Source organism: Nannobrachium achirus (assembly GCF_963921795.1).
Source record: "Nannobrachium achirus genome assembly, chromosome: 19".
NCBI lineage: Eukaryota > Metazoa > Chordata > Actinopteri > Myctophiformes > Myctophidae > Nannobrachium > Nannobrachium achirus.
In genome coordinates, this window is record NC_137826.1 from 33,915,291 (window position 1) to 33,927,922 (window position 12,632).

The following is a 12,632-nucleotide window of genomic DNA, read 5'->3' on the forward strand; positions in this document are numbered from 1 at the left end:
CCTCCACCTTGGGCCCTATTAACTCAGTCCCACTCCCCCCCTCCCCTGATGCCCCTGGGGGAACATGCATGTTGTCAGGCCTACCTGTCAATGCATTCACTCCGAATGGAGCGCTGTCGCTGTCATTTGAGACATCCCTTCCAATAGCAAGTGTTCTCTTGAGATGCAAATACTTTATTTTTTCCCCTTTTGGAGCTGTGTGGAACACAAGCTCCCTATACGTCGCCGTGTGTGTGGGTCTGTATGCGTGTCTGTCTGTCTGTCTGTCTGTAGCCTACAGGACCTTTTGTGACCACACGAGGGCGCTGTTGTTCAGGCCAGGCCAGACACCCACACACACACACACACACACACACACACACACACACACACACACACACACACACACACACACACACACACACACACACACACACACACACAGCTCCACTTCGAACAGAGGTTCGATTTTTTCATCAGTGTGTGAAGATCAGTATTTCTGGAGCAGTCATAGATCGTAGAAATGAATGGACAGCATTACGCCCATATGCTACAGACAGTAAATGAAGCCTATTTGGCAACCATGTGCAATCCACCATCTTTCTACATCCAGTCTTCAAACCAAAGTTCTATTGGTTGGGACAGAAAGAGGGGTGGGTCAATAAATGCTATTGGCTGGGAGTTTGTCAATCAAGCTAGCTACACCCCTCCTACAGCATACCCTACTTTATCATCAATTTTAAAATACACTGGACCATAGTTTAACGAAATGCATATCATGGTGATTGAAAGAAGACTTTAAACTAGCGACTGGAAGAGTGAAGTATTTATGACAATGTTTATTAAAGGACAACTTTAGTTTTTTACAGCAAGGTTCATATTTTAGATTGTAATTAAAGAATATAAAAGATGAGTGTTAAAATTATTTCATTTACTTCTTTCTATTGTATTAGAGATTCTTATTTCAGTGGTTGGGGCATGCGTACAAGTAGCTAAGCTAAATATGTCATTTTACACAGTATAAGCCCATTCCCAAGATACAACGCAACCTTTCATGGTTGGATGTGGCTTATGGGGGCTAGAAGTGTTACTGTAAATAACAATAAAGAAACTGCTGGCTTGTGTCTAAAAAGACATATTTAGCCACTTGTACGCATGCCCCACATTTTAACACGGTAAGCGCGATAAAAAAAATAGAACGACGCAAATGAAAACATTTTAACACTCACTTTTTCTTTTCTCTAGTTACAATCTAAAATATGAACTCTTGTTGTAAAAAATAAAGTTGTCCTTTAAGGTAATAAAATCAAGTGTGAGTTCGGCAAAAACCCATCCAATGGAATAGAGAAGTATTGTGTGTGACACCAGGAGTGGGGAAACAGCTAAACTAGCGGCCATTCATATGAACTGTCTCTTCCTATATGGCCTCAATGTACAAGCCGGATGCTATGGCCCCTTGGGTTCATCCCTATGACTGTGTTGAATTTGCAGAGTACGCTCTCAGTGCAGCTCCCTCTGGTGTTGTACCCGTGGGCGTCTCTCTCTCTATTGAAGTAGTTTGACATACATGGGCTCTGATCCCCTGAGCATCTTGAAGATAAGGCCCATTGCAAGTTGCTGTACTCAGTAGAACCTGTGAAGTCAGTAGAACCTGTGAACTTGAAGTAGCCTACCTTTCATTTGAGCTACATCTTGCATCAAAATTGTGCACTTCCGTGTTTAATAGATGCCATGATTCAAAGCTATAGATATATATCAGTGACGGTAAAGAGCATTTGCAGCAAATCAAATGTCACTAGAAAGGGATATCACGAAAGGAATTGATATTCAAGTCGTTTATATAGTACATACCCTTCTTGTAATCTAATGTTTGATCATCTTGGGGATGTGTAAATTCCCAACGCCATTAACAATTCAAATACTTCTAGACTACTGTGATTGAATGTTACACATATCAGCATAAACATGTTAAGAAGCTGAGAGAGTGGCATTGCAATCCCACCGGGACCATTTCTGTGCCTCAGTTCCGCGCTCATTCTTATTCAGAAAATGCATTGTCAGTCAGTGCACATTGTCATATCAGATGTGTGCTGCAATTATGACTGTAACCCTGTTTTTACATCACAGCAAACCGCTGCCGTTGTTTATGCCTCACATCAGGGCTGGCCGACATGACTTCAAATTAATATTTGAATGTATCAATATATCACCTTTATATCGAGGTGCCCAGATGTCCTATAGTGCCCACCTATCCTGTATCCTGTGCAGAGCGCGAGGGGATATTCACTTTCGCCTCGATTACGATTCATGAACGATTATTTATAAACAAGAAATACTACATGTCGCAACCCAAACAGCAGCTCACAAGGGGTCACGTCCGAAACCTGTTGTGAACTTGTAGATCGGCTATTTTGGGTGCTTGACACTGTAACACGACATCACATAAATGTGATATTACCACATCATTTGTCACACCACATTAGGAGCAGTCTGTCTGTCTGTCTCACACTCTCTCAGGTATGCACTCTCACACTCCAATGATCTATCAGTAAAGATGTGTTGGTTTAGCGCTAAATTTCAGATAAAACTGACATTTTGATTCAGTTGTGCACACGCAGAGGCTTTCAAAGCATGACATGAAAGTCAATTGGCTGTTATTCTTGGCTGACAATATGAAAGGTCAGTAAATATTGTTATGCACATTTGCCAGAAACGGTGCAATACTGCTGAGCAGAAACTGCAGAAGTGCAGCACTGAGAGAGGCTCTAAACGTGCCTCTATTTCTGTTTCTTGCCTTTTAGATAACAATGTAGAGCGAGACAATGTATTGTAAGAGATTGTGATATTCGCCTGCCAGAGCTGCTTAGACAGAAATACTGAAAATGGAGCAGAAATATAAAAGTAGGAGGAACTGGTAAAGAAGGGGAAAGCAAAGAAAAGAAAAGGCAGTGAGAAGAATGAGAGAGAGAGAGAGAGAGAAGAGAAGAGAGAGAAACTATTAGAGAGAGTGGAAAGACTGATTACTTGTTACCCCCTTGACTCTTAATCCAGTTCTCAATAGTCGACTTCACCCAAGCAATTTCACTTCAAAGGTTTTGAGCCATGGCCAATTACGTTGCATCCAAGGGTTCCTTCTGGTACTGAAAAAAAAAGTATAATCAAAGAGAATGCTAATTAATATTAAGTCAGAAGCAGAAAATACATCTCTCAGCTGTGTCAGTGTTCATCGGTACAGCGCCGAAAGTGTGCTATTCTCACAAACATACCGTCGTTGTTGGGTGAAAACCTTGTATTTCCAAAACCGTTGGTTTTGCTTTTATCATTTTAAAAATGATTTAAACGAGTGAAAAGAGCTGATCTACAAGCACTTGATCTTGTAGATCTTCTGTTTTCACTACTTTTGTGCGACGGCCTTGTATGATGAAGCAGGGCTTTACTTTGCGAAAGAAAGTACAAATTTGAAACTTGGAGATACAAGGTTTCTGCCCGACAACGACGATACAGTCTCTACACTCTATCAAGGACTTGGAACAGCAGAATAGACAGATCCTCTCCCTAAAAGATGAACCACTATGAAACTGCTCTGACTTAACAATGAAGCTTTCATTCTCCAGTGCATTTAAATGTATCCCTTTAACTGCACTGGGGGATTTCATTCCCTTTCTTTCTTTCTTTCTTTTCCATTTTTGTTGTTGTATAATATAGCCACGACTAGCTGCCAGATTGGTGCATACATACTGTATACGATATACTCACAGCATTATAAATACACAACATAATAATGTGACTTGAGTCACGCATGTACAGTATGTGCACACACACATTTTTAAACGCACGCGCGCACGCACACGCGCGCGCGCGTGCACACACACACACACACACACACACACACACACACACACACACACACACACACACACACACATAGAAAATACCCAGTGAACGACATATATTTTTCTTTCTTTTTTGTCCTCCACTCGTATGATCTCCCCCGAAAACCCCCAGCAGGTCTCTCCTTCTGTTTCGCCCCAGAAACTATTAATACTTTCACAGTGTTAATGGAGATTAATGGACGTGGACAACAAGCGGTGCCGTAGCAAAAGGGAAAACAGCATGAGGGAAGGTAGGGGGCAAAATGAGAGTTGGTAGAAACAAGGGCAGAGTGAACGACGGATGGATGGCATTAGGGAGAAAAGAAAACGGCAACTTCTGAGGTGAAAAACACCTTGATGTGTCTATAAAAAAAGCCTCCCCCCGAGCAAGGTGTCCTCCTCATAATTACACGTTATTGTCCCTGCTCTGTGTTATGTCACACAGGACAGGACAGGATAGCGCAGTGCAAAAGGAGCACAGCAGCCGTTTAGGTACGTTCACATGCAAAGTCATGCCTTAGTCTTAGTCAAATGTTCATAATTGGGTTAAACATACTATGGTTGACCCAGCTAGATTCATGCTTATTGATACTTATTAGGGTCGAAAGCATAAACTGGCCACGATGCCTTCGGCCTGGCGGAGATAACAAGGCTTGGGACGTTTCAGACAACGGATGTGCTGCAAACACATCCGACACGTTGTAACCCTATACTATATACCAGGGTTCCCCAATAGGCGGCCTGCGGGCCATTTGCGGCCCGCGGGGTGCTACTGTCTGGCCCCCACCAACCCCAGTAATAATGGTGGTATAAGAGCAGCAACAACACTAGTATATCGTCGTTGTCGGGTGGAAACCTTGTATCTCCAAATTTGTATGTTCTTTCGCAAAGTAAAGCCCTGCTTCATCATACAAGGCCGTCGCACAAAAGTAGTGAAAACAGCAGATCTACAAGCACACAACGCCTCGCGATGCGAGGCGTTGTGTGCTTGTAGATTGGCTGTTTTCACGGCTGTTTTCACTAGTTTAAATCATTTTTAAAATGATAAATGCAAAACGAACGGTTTTGGACATTGGACACAGATTTTCACCCGACAACGACGATATCTGAACTGTCACTGGAGTAGCCGGAACGCCACCGTCACCCCCTGCAATGTTCCCCATGTTGTGGCCCTCGGCTTGGTACCCTAGACATAATTCGGCCCTTGGGGAAAACTAATTGGGGAACCCTGCTATATACTGTACACAGGGCCAGGGGTGTAGGGGTATGTGCCTTTAAGTATGCCTTGAAGTAATTGGCGGGCTGCAGAGGGGTATGATGGGATACGCTTGGTGCGGTGTTTACTTCTTGTTCAGGAGAGAAGAGTGTGGCCACGCATTTTACAAGCAGTGATCTATTTTATTTGTTTACGAGTGATACAGAAGTTAGAACCCTGGCTGTTCATGTGTTTACTTGGAATATCCACGCCCCATAGTGCATTGTGCAGACGTTTGTACCGAGCTTCCGGCGCCGCAGCCGAGTGATTTACAAGCTCACAACGGGCTGCATCTGCGACGCGACGTGAGCTTGTATGTCTGCTGTTAAACCGGAAGTGTGGTCCAAACAGGTCCAAATAATCTCCAATAAACTCCCGCGGAAACAGGTGGATATTTTCTTATTAAATCACCAGTTCTCCAGCACGGACTCCTTACTTATTTTAGCGTAGAACAAGTTAAGGATTACTCTGCAACGAAGAGGAGGAAGGTGGTCGTGTCAAATGAGCAAGCTGCTACTATACTGTAAACAGGCAGACTCCTGCAGGGTATATCTCTACCCTGTAATGTAATGTCTGTCGATTTGAAACAGTATTTGAGTGAAGCAGCGTCTGGGACAGTGTGACCACAGGGCAGCTTCGGCGAGGGAGAACAGGAGGAGGATGGTGCTGGTGGTGCTGTGCTTACATAACTGGAGCTGTGGTAGACACGGTCATCCAAGCCTGTCCACGACAGTGTGTTTTCAGAATGTCTGTATGGGATGGGATGTGATGTGTGAGTCAGTCAGTCAGTCAGTCAGTCAGTCAGTCAGTCAGTCAGTCAGTCAGTCAGTCAGTCAGTCAGTCAGTCAGTGAGTGTATGCATTGCATGCGTGTGTTGGGCTGGGGTGTGTAACAGAGAACATTCCAGGAAACTCGGAGGCATAATCTTCTTATCCATAGCAGATTTATTGGTCCAGTGTGGCATGCATAGCATATGCTGTGTGTGTGTGTGTGTGTGTGTGTGTGTGTGTGTGTGTGTGTGTGTGTGTGTGTGTGTGTGTGTGTGTGTGTGTGTGTGTGTGTGTGCGTGTGAGCACGTGAGCAAGTTTGTTTGCCCTGGTTCGTATCAATCCCAAACTCCTCCCCTCTTTCCCTAAATCTCTTCCGAGCTTTCATGTGTTTGAGCCCCACCCCCACCCTCTACATCCTCGACACCTATACTGTACTGTACTGTACCAACTTTATCCCCACGCACCTCCAATGTGACTTTTTTCGTCTGTCATTGGCACTCCTCTTCTCTCTAATGACGCTGTCTTTCAGCCCATCCTTTCGTTCTCTGTGATCGGGAAGATGAAAGAGGACCCTGTGTGTCAGAATGGAGAACAGGGGGGACCTTTCACATGAACCCACTGAGACTGCTGGTGTTCCTCTGCCCCCTGGGCCAGGGCGAGGTTTTTCTTTTTTTGGCCCGGCTTTGCGGCGGAAGGGCGTGGGCGCAGGGGCTGAGGACCAGATTCTGCTGATTGAGGGGAAACTATACCCTCCAATTGTACCTGCGACTCCACGAGACACAGGCCTTAGGGAGAGAATAGGATAAGGAAGTGTGAGACAGAGATAAGAGAGAGAGAGAGAGAGAGAGAGAGAGAGAGGCAGGCATGTGCACACATAGACATCAAAGGGGGCTTGAGCCCCTGCCCTTTTATCCGTCTGTAAAATAAGTGCCCTCTCCAGACCATGAATGCAGCTTTTACTATGGTGAAAGAAATGCAAATGCCCTCTTTCCATGCCATAACCGAAGGCAGAATTCAAAAGAATTACCTTGTCCAAACTCTCCTGAACTTGAATGCAGCATCTCATGTTGAAATATTGCCCTCTCTGTGTAGAAATCCATGCCGTTACGCCACCTATCCAGTATTGACTTGATTATGCTTAGTTTAGTGTACATGTAGTATCAAGCATCGAAAATAGCTGACCTCCAAGCTCACAACGCGTCGCGCTGTGACGCGTTGTGTTGCGTATTTTCAACCAAAAGGCCCTTTTAGAAATTTCAGCCCCTGCCTCGCTAACATTCTCTGCACGTCCCTGAAGAGAGGCATTGAGGGAAGAAGAGAAGAAAGTTGGGCATAGGGGGCATGAGAAGGGTTGTAACACTAGAAGAAGGCTGGATTAAAGCCAGCAGGGGAAGACAGAAGACACTCCCATCCCAGAGTTAGTATGTGTACCGTACACCAACACTGCACAACACACACACACACACACAAACTCAGGCCCATATAGACACAATTAAGCAACATTTGCCACCCCTCCCGAACACCTCACTGTATCACCGTATCCCTCTGCCGTCCTTTCAGTGGTGGAAAAAGTACTCACATTTTGTACTTAAGTAAAAGTATCCGTACTGCAATGTAGATGCACTCCGTTACAAGTAAAAGCCCGGAATTCAAAATGTACTTGAGTAAAAGTATGAAAGTGTTGGCATCAAAATGTACTTAAAGTACCAAAAGTAAAAGTACAAAATGTTTGAAAATAGCAGATCTACAAGCTCACAACACGTTGTGAGCTTGTATTGTCTATTTTCAAACAGCCTAGGTATAAAATAGGGCTAAAGTGGTTTATGTACGTTTTATAACATTATAATGTATACCTGCAAAGTAACCTAGTGACTAAAGTTTTCAAATAATTGTAGTGGAGTAAAAGTACAATATTTGGATCTGAGATGTAGTGGAGTAGAAGTAAAAGTACTGGAAATTGGAAATACCCAAGTACAAATACTTCAAAAGTGTACTTAAGTACAGTACTTAAGTAAATGTACTTAGTTACTTTACACCACTGCGTCCTTTACTGTATCCTCCCATCTTCTCCCCCCCAGCCTGGTTTTCCTCTCCTCTCCTGATAGTCTTACTCATGCACCGTGACTATCTCCCACAAACAGAGCTGCTATAGGATTAGAGGACTTGGAGGAGGAGGAGGAGAAGAGAGGGGGGAGGGTACGCCTCTAATGCAGGCAGCCAGTACACCCTGCTGGACAAAGACACAACCATCACACGGGTCTGCATCCATCGGAAGGAAACACAGCAGGTTGCAGTCAGCAGTTAAGTTGGTCATTGTGATGCAGGCGTACAGCTTCACTTTTGGTTCTGTGATTTTTACCCAGGGTTCCATTTGCCTCCCCTCAGTCATTCATTTTTGTAAACCAGTGTTTTATCCCTGCTTCTGGTCAGACTGAGTTAAATACAGTATATATTCCCTTTGGAAGATTTGGGAAATATTATGTTTGATAATACAATTGAACAATTTCATAACAAAGTCAAAATCATATTAACCCTAATTTTGGGAGTTTTCAGTTTCAATTGTTTTTTCATAAAAAGCTAAAATAGCTCTGTTTCATTCTCTCACACACACACACACACACACACACACACACACACACACACACACACACACACACACACACACACACACATACCCGCCACCCGTTAGCGTTCTGTTGACTACACAGTTTGCGCTGGCCCTGGCCTGGTCTAATAAACTAACAGCAAGCTACCGTGGCCTGACTGATTAGCTACACTGTGATTGCTGAGGCGTTCTGTGGACTGTGATTATACAGTTCTTCATATTACTTGGCTACACAAATCATTGATTGAGTGGGCTGACAGTAGGCTGGATTATCCTGACTACTAAACGCGTTCAGTGTTAGTCCTGCAACGTTCACCTTCAGGTCGAGGATGGCCATGCCTTGTGTGTCAGTCATCTCAGTGAAGCTCTGATTGACCCATTTATGAACTGCAGCATCATACCATTCTCTGTGAGAGAGGCTATAGGCTGCGTGAGGTGGAGAACCTCATACGTTCTACGTTCCTGGGTCCCTTCCGGTGGGAGGGAGGAATGAAACTGCAGGTCACCCTGCACGGAGCCACGGAAGAGGGCGGTGGCAAATGAAATGCTTCCTCGCCCTTTACTGTACTTACTGTACTTGACTCACTTGAGCTGAAGCGGTGCCCCCCGAGGCAAGGATGCAAGGACCCTGGCCTCCATGAGTAATGCAAAAGAACTTGCACTGGTTCACAGGCCTCCTATGGACCAGTGCATGGCAGGTTCTCCCTCTAGATGTGGCACTGAATTACAAAGCCTGCTGTCCCAGCCCACTGTGTCGGGTCACTGATAGACTCCTGTCAAAGGGTAACAGGTAGAGTCGCCGAAATGAAGCTCGCCGAGAAACGGGGGGTGCGTTCGGAAATGCACACCGGGTGTGGCAACGGTGCGCTTTTTCAGCCTGAACTCTGAAGGTAAACTTTCTGAAAAGCAGCAGTTGCTAAGGGGTCTTCAACCGGGGGTCCGCGACCCCCAGGGGGTCCGCGGCGGCACTGCCGGGGGTCCGCGAAATGGTTGCCTGATCAGACATTTTTTTTATAATTTTATTTAATTTTTTAAAAAAATATTTTTTTTTTTTTAATTTGTCTTTAAATAAATACATAACAACATGAATCCACCACATATAGCAAACAGATAAATAAAGGCATTCAGAATTGCTCACATTCAATATCACTCGCTCTCTCTCTTTCTCTCTCTCCAACACACTGTCGGAGTCGGACTAGCCGAGCCCAGAGCCCTAGAATGGAGAGTTGCGTCACTCCCGTTCACTTCATGGGGCAAACGGCGAACCGGAAGTTTACAAAATGCATTGAAGTCTATGAGGTGTAAAGTGACAATGAACCACGTGACCAGCGCTGTTTCTGACCCCGCGGTGACACCACTCTCTGATTATACTGCTCTGGCCGAGCCCGAGACCCTAACAAGGTGCAGCTGCTGCTGCTCATGATCAGTTAACAGTCCCCAGCTGACTGACATCGCAGGCACAAAAGGACGCACACTGCAGCATGATCTTACTGTGCCCTTGAATGTGAACAAAAGTGCAGCACATCCACAACAATTAGGTCCAAGTGTAAGGACATTGTTGAGCAAAAAAAAATGGATCGTTTTGTTACTCGAAGGGAACCATCAAAAGAGATCCCCTCCACATCAAGAACTACTAGTTCTACTGGAGAAAGTGCAGAGGAGGCACCCGCTGCTGATTCAGCAGCCAAACGCAAGAGAGACCCAAAACGAGGCAAGATCCGAAAATATATTGACAGTTATTTGAAGTTTGGATTCACCGTCCAAACAGAGGATGGCATTGAGTATCCACTGTGTGTCCTCTGCAATGAGACGCTATCAAACGAATCTATGAAGCCATCAAAGTTGCAACGTCACTTGGAGACAAACCACAGGCTCTTATCAGATAAACCAGTCGAATACTTCCAATCTTGTCTCACAGGCCTCCACGGTCAACAGACTTTGATTGAAAAATCATATAAAATTGGTGATCGAGCACTGAAATGCTCTTATCAAGTTGCTCTTCGAATTGCTCAGAAAAAAAAGCCATACACACTCGCAGAGGATATAATTTTGCCTTCAGCAATCGACATGTGTAAAACAATGTATGGCGGAAATGATAATATTGACATTAAAAAGCTGACAACGATTCCAGTGTCAGACACAACTATTGCTCGCCGTATTGACGACATGGCATCTGATGTGAGGGAGCAACTAATGGAGAAGCTGAGTATGGCAGATGCGTTTGCATTACAGTTGGATGAATCTACGGATGTGTCAAAGGATGCCCAGCTATTGGCGTTTGTGCGCTTTGTCGATCAAAATGAAATGCAGGAGGAATTTTTGTTTTGTAAGCGGCTTCCTGAGCGTACAACTAGTTCCGAAATATTCAAAGTGATTGATGCTTTTTTCAGAGAAAATGACATTCCCTGGGCAAAATGTATTGCACTGTGCACAGACGGTGCAAGAGCTATGGCTGGTTTAAAAAGTGGACTAATCGCGCTTGTTAAGAATGTCGCTCCGCAAGTGATTTGGACGCACTGCATGATACACAGGGAGGCGCTCGTCGCCAAGGACATGAATGCTGAAATGTCCGACGTCATGGACTCTGTCGTTAAAGTTGTCAATATAATCAAGAAAACTGGTTTGCAAACACGTCTCTTTTCTAATCTCTGTGCTGCCGAGCGGGGCCGGATCTCCCCATAGGCAAGGGGGGGCATTGCCCCCCTAAATGCCCTGTCTGCCCCACCAAACAAGATGGCATGAAAAAATAAAAAATATATATATTTCTTTTTTTTTTCTTTTTTTTTATATTATGCTACAGCTGTCGCACCACCAAAACCAACACCATTTCATTATATATACATTTTAAAAACTCTGATCGCCAATGCCATCTCTCTCCCTCTCTGCACCTCAAAATAAGTAAAACAAATAGGCCAGCAGGCCAGCAGCTCCGCCCCCTGACAGCAGTCAGTCTCGTCTCGACAGACAAGTACACGCACTACTTCTGGTTGCCAACTAACTTCAGTTTTGTCCAGCGTATAAGGAACTAATCGAGAGAAGGAACAGTTTGTTTTTTAGTTGTGCTTGCAGCTTGTTTCACTTTAACATCTGGCTCTTTCGGTCAATACGCGTCGATTTCTGGTTTCTAAACCTCGCGACTCGAGTAGCACTGCTGCTACGGCTCCAGTCAGTCCAGAGGCAGGCTCCGAGCCGTCGTCGACTCGGGGTACAGCTGCTCCTCGACCCGACCCAAACCCTAACCCCCAATTGAGTTCCACAAGCACGGCAACACAAGCTGAAAGCGTCGCCGTTCGCAACGCAGCAGCGGCCGCCGATAGCAGCAGGCAGGGAGGTAGACCTGCTGCTCCTCGACCCGACCCATTGAGTTCCACAACCACCGCAACACAGCCTGAAAGCTTCGCCGTACACGACGCAGTAGTGGCCGCTGCTAACAGCACTGGCTTAAGCACAACAGCACCATCACAGCCCGCTAATCTTGTGTTTCCAAAACATCATTTTGGCAAGACAGCACGCGCATTCAGCCCGGGCTGGTACCGTGGAAGACCATGGCTGGAATATTCAGTGAAGTTAGATGCGTGCTTTTGTTTTCCTTGTCGCAAATTTGGAGGAAATAATGACAGGGATTTGGTTTTCACCAAACAAGGGTTTAATAATTGGAAAACTGCATTGGAGAAAGACAAGGGATTCACAAAACACGAATCTAGTCTATGTCACGTGAAAAATGCCAACGCCTGGTCTGAAATGATACAAAGAGAATCTACATTGAAAATCTCCTAGGGCCAACCCAAATAGAAAAAAATAGGTACTACATTAAAACCATAGAAGTAGTTCAGTTCCTTGTAGTTAATGAACTCCCACTTCGTGGCACTCTGGAAAGCTCACATGATGAACAGGAATTGGAATTCTCTGCAGGACTCTTCTTAAAAATGGTTGAATACACTCTGGCAAAGGACCCCAAATTTAATGAAATTAACAAAAACATCCCATAATTTGCAAAATACAAATCTCACAACATCCAAAATGAAATAATTGACACACTAGCAAAAATGTAGTTTGTAGTTGTAGTTTTAAATAAGGTAACATATAAATATAACAAAGCAGATCATGCTGGGTTTTGCATTAAAAGTGATGGCACTAGGGATAAATATGAT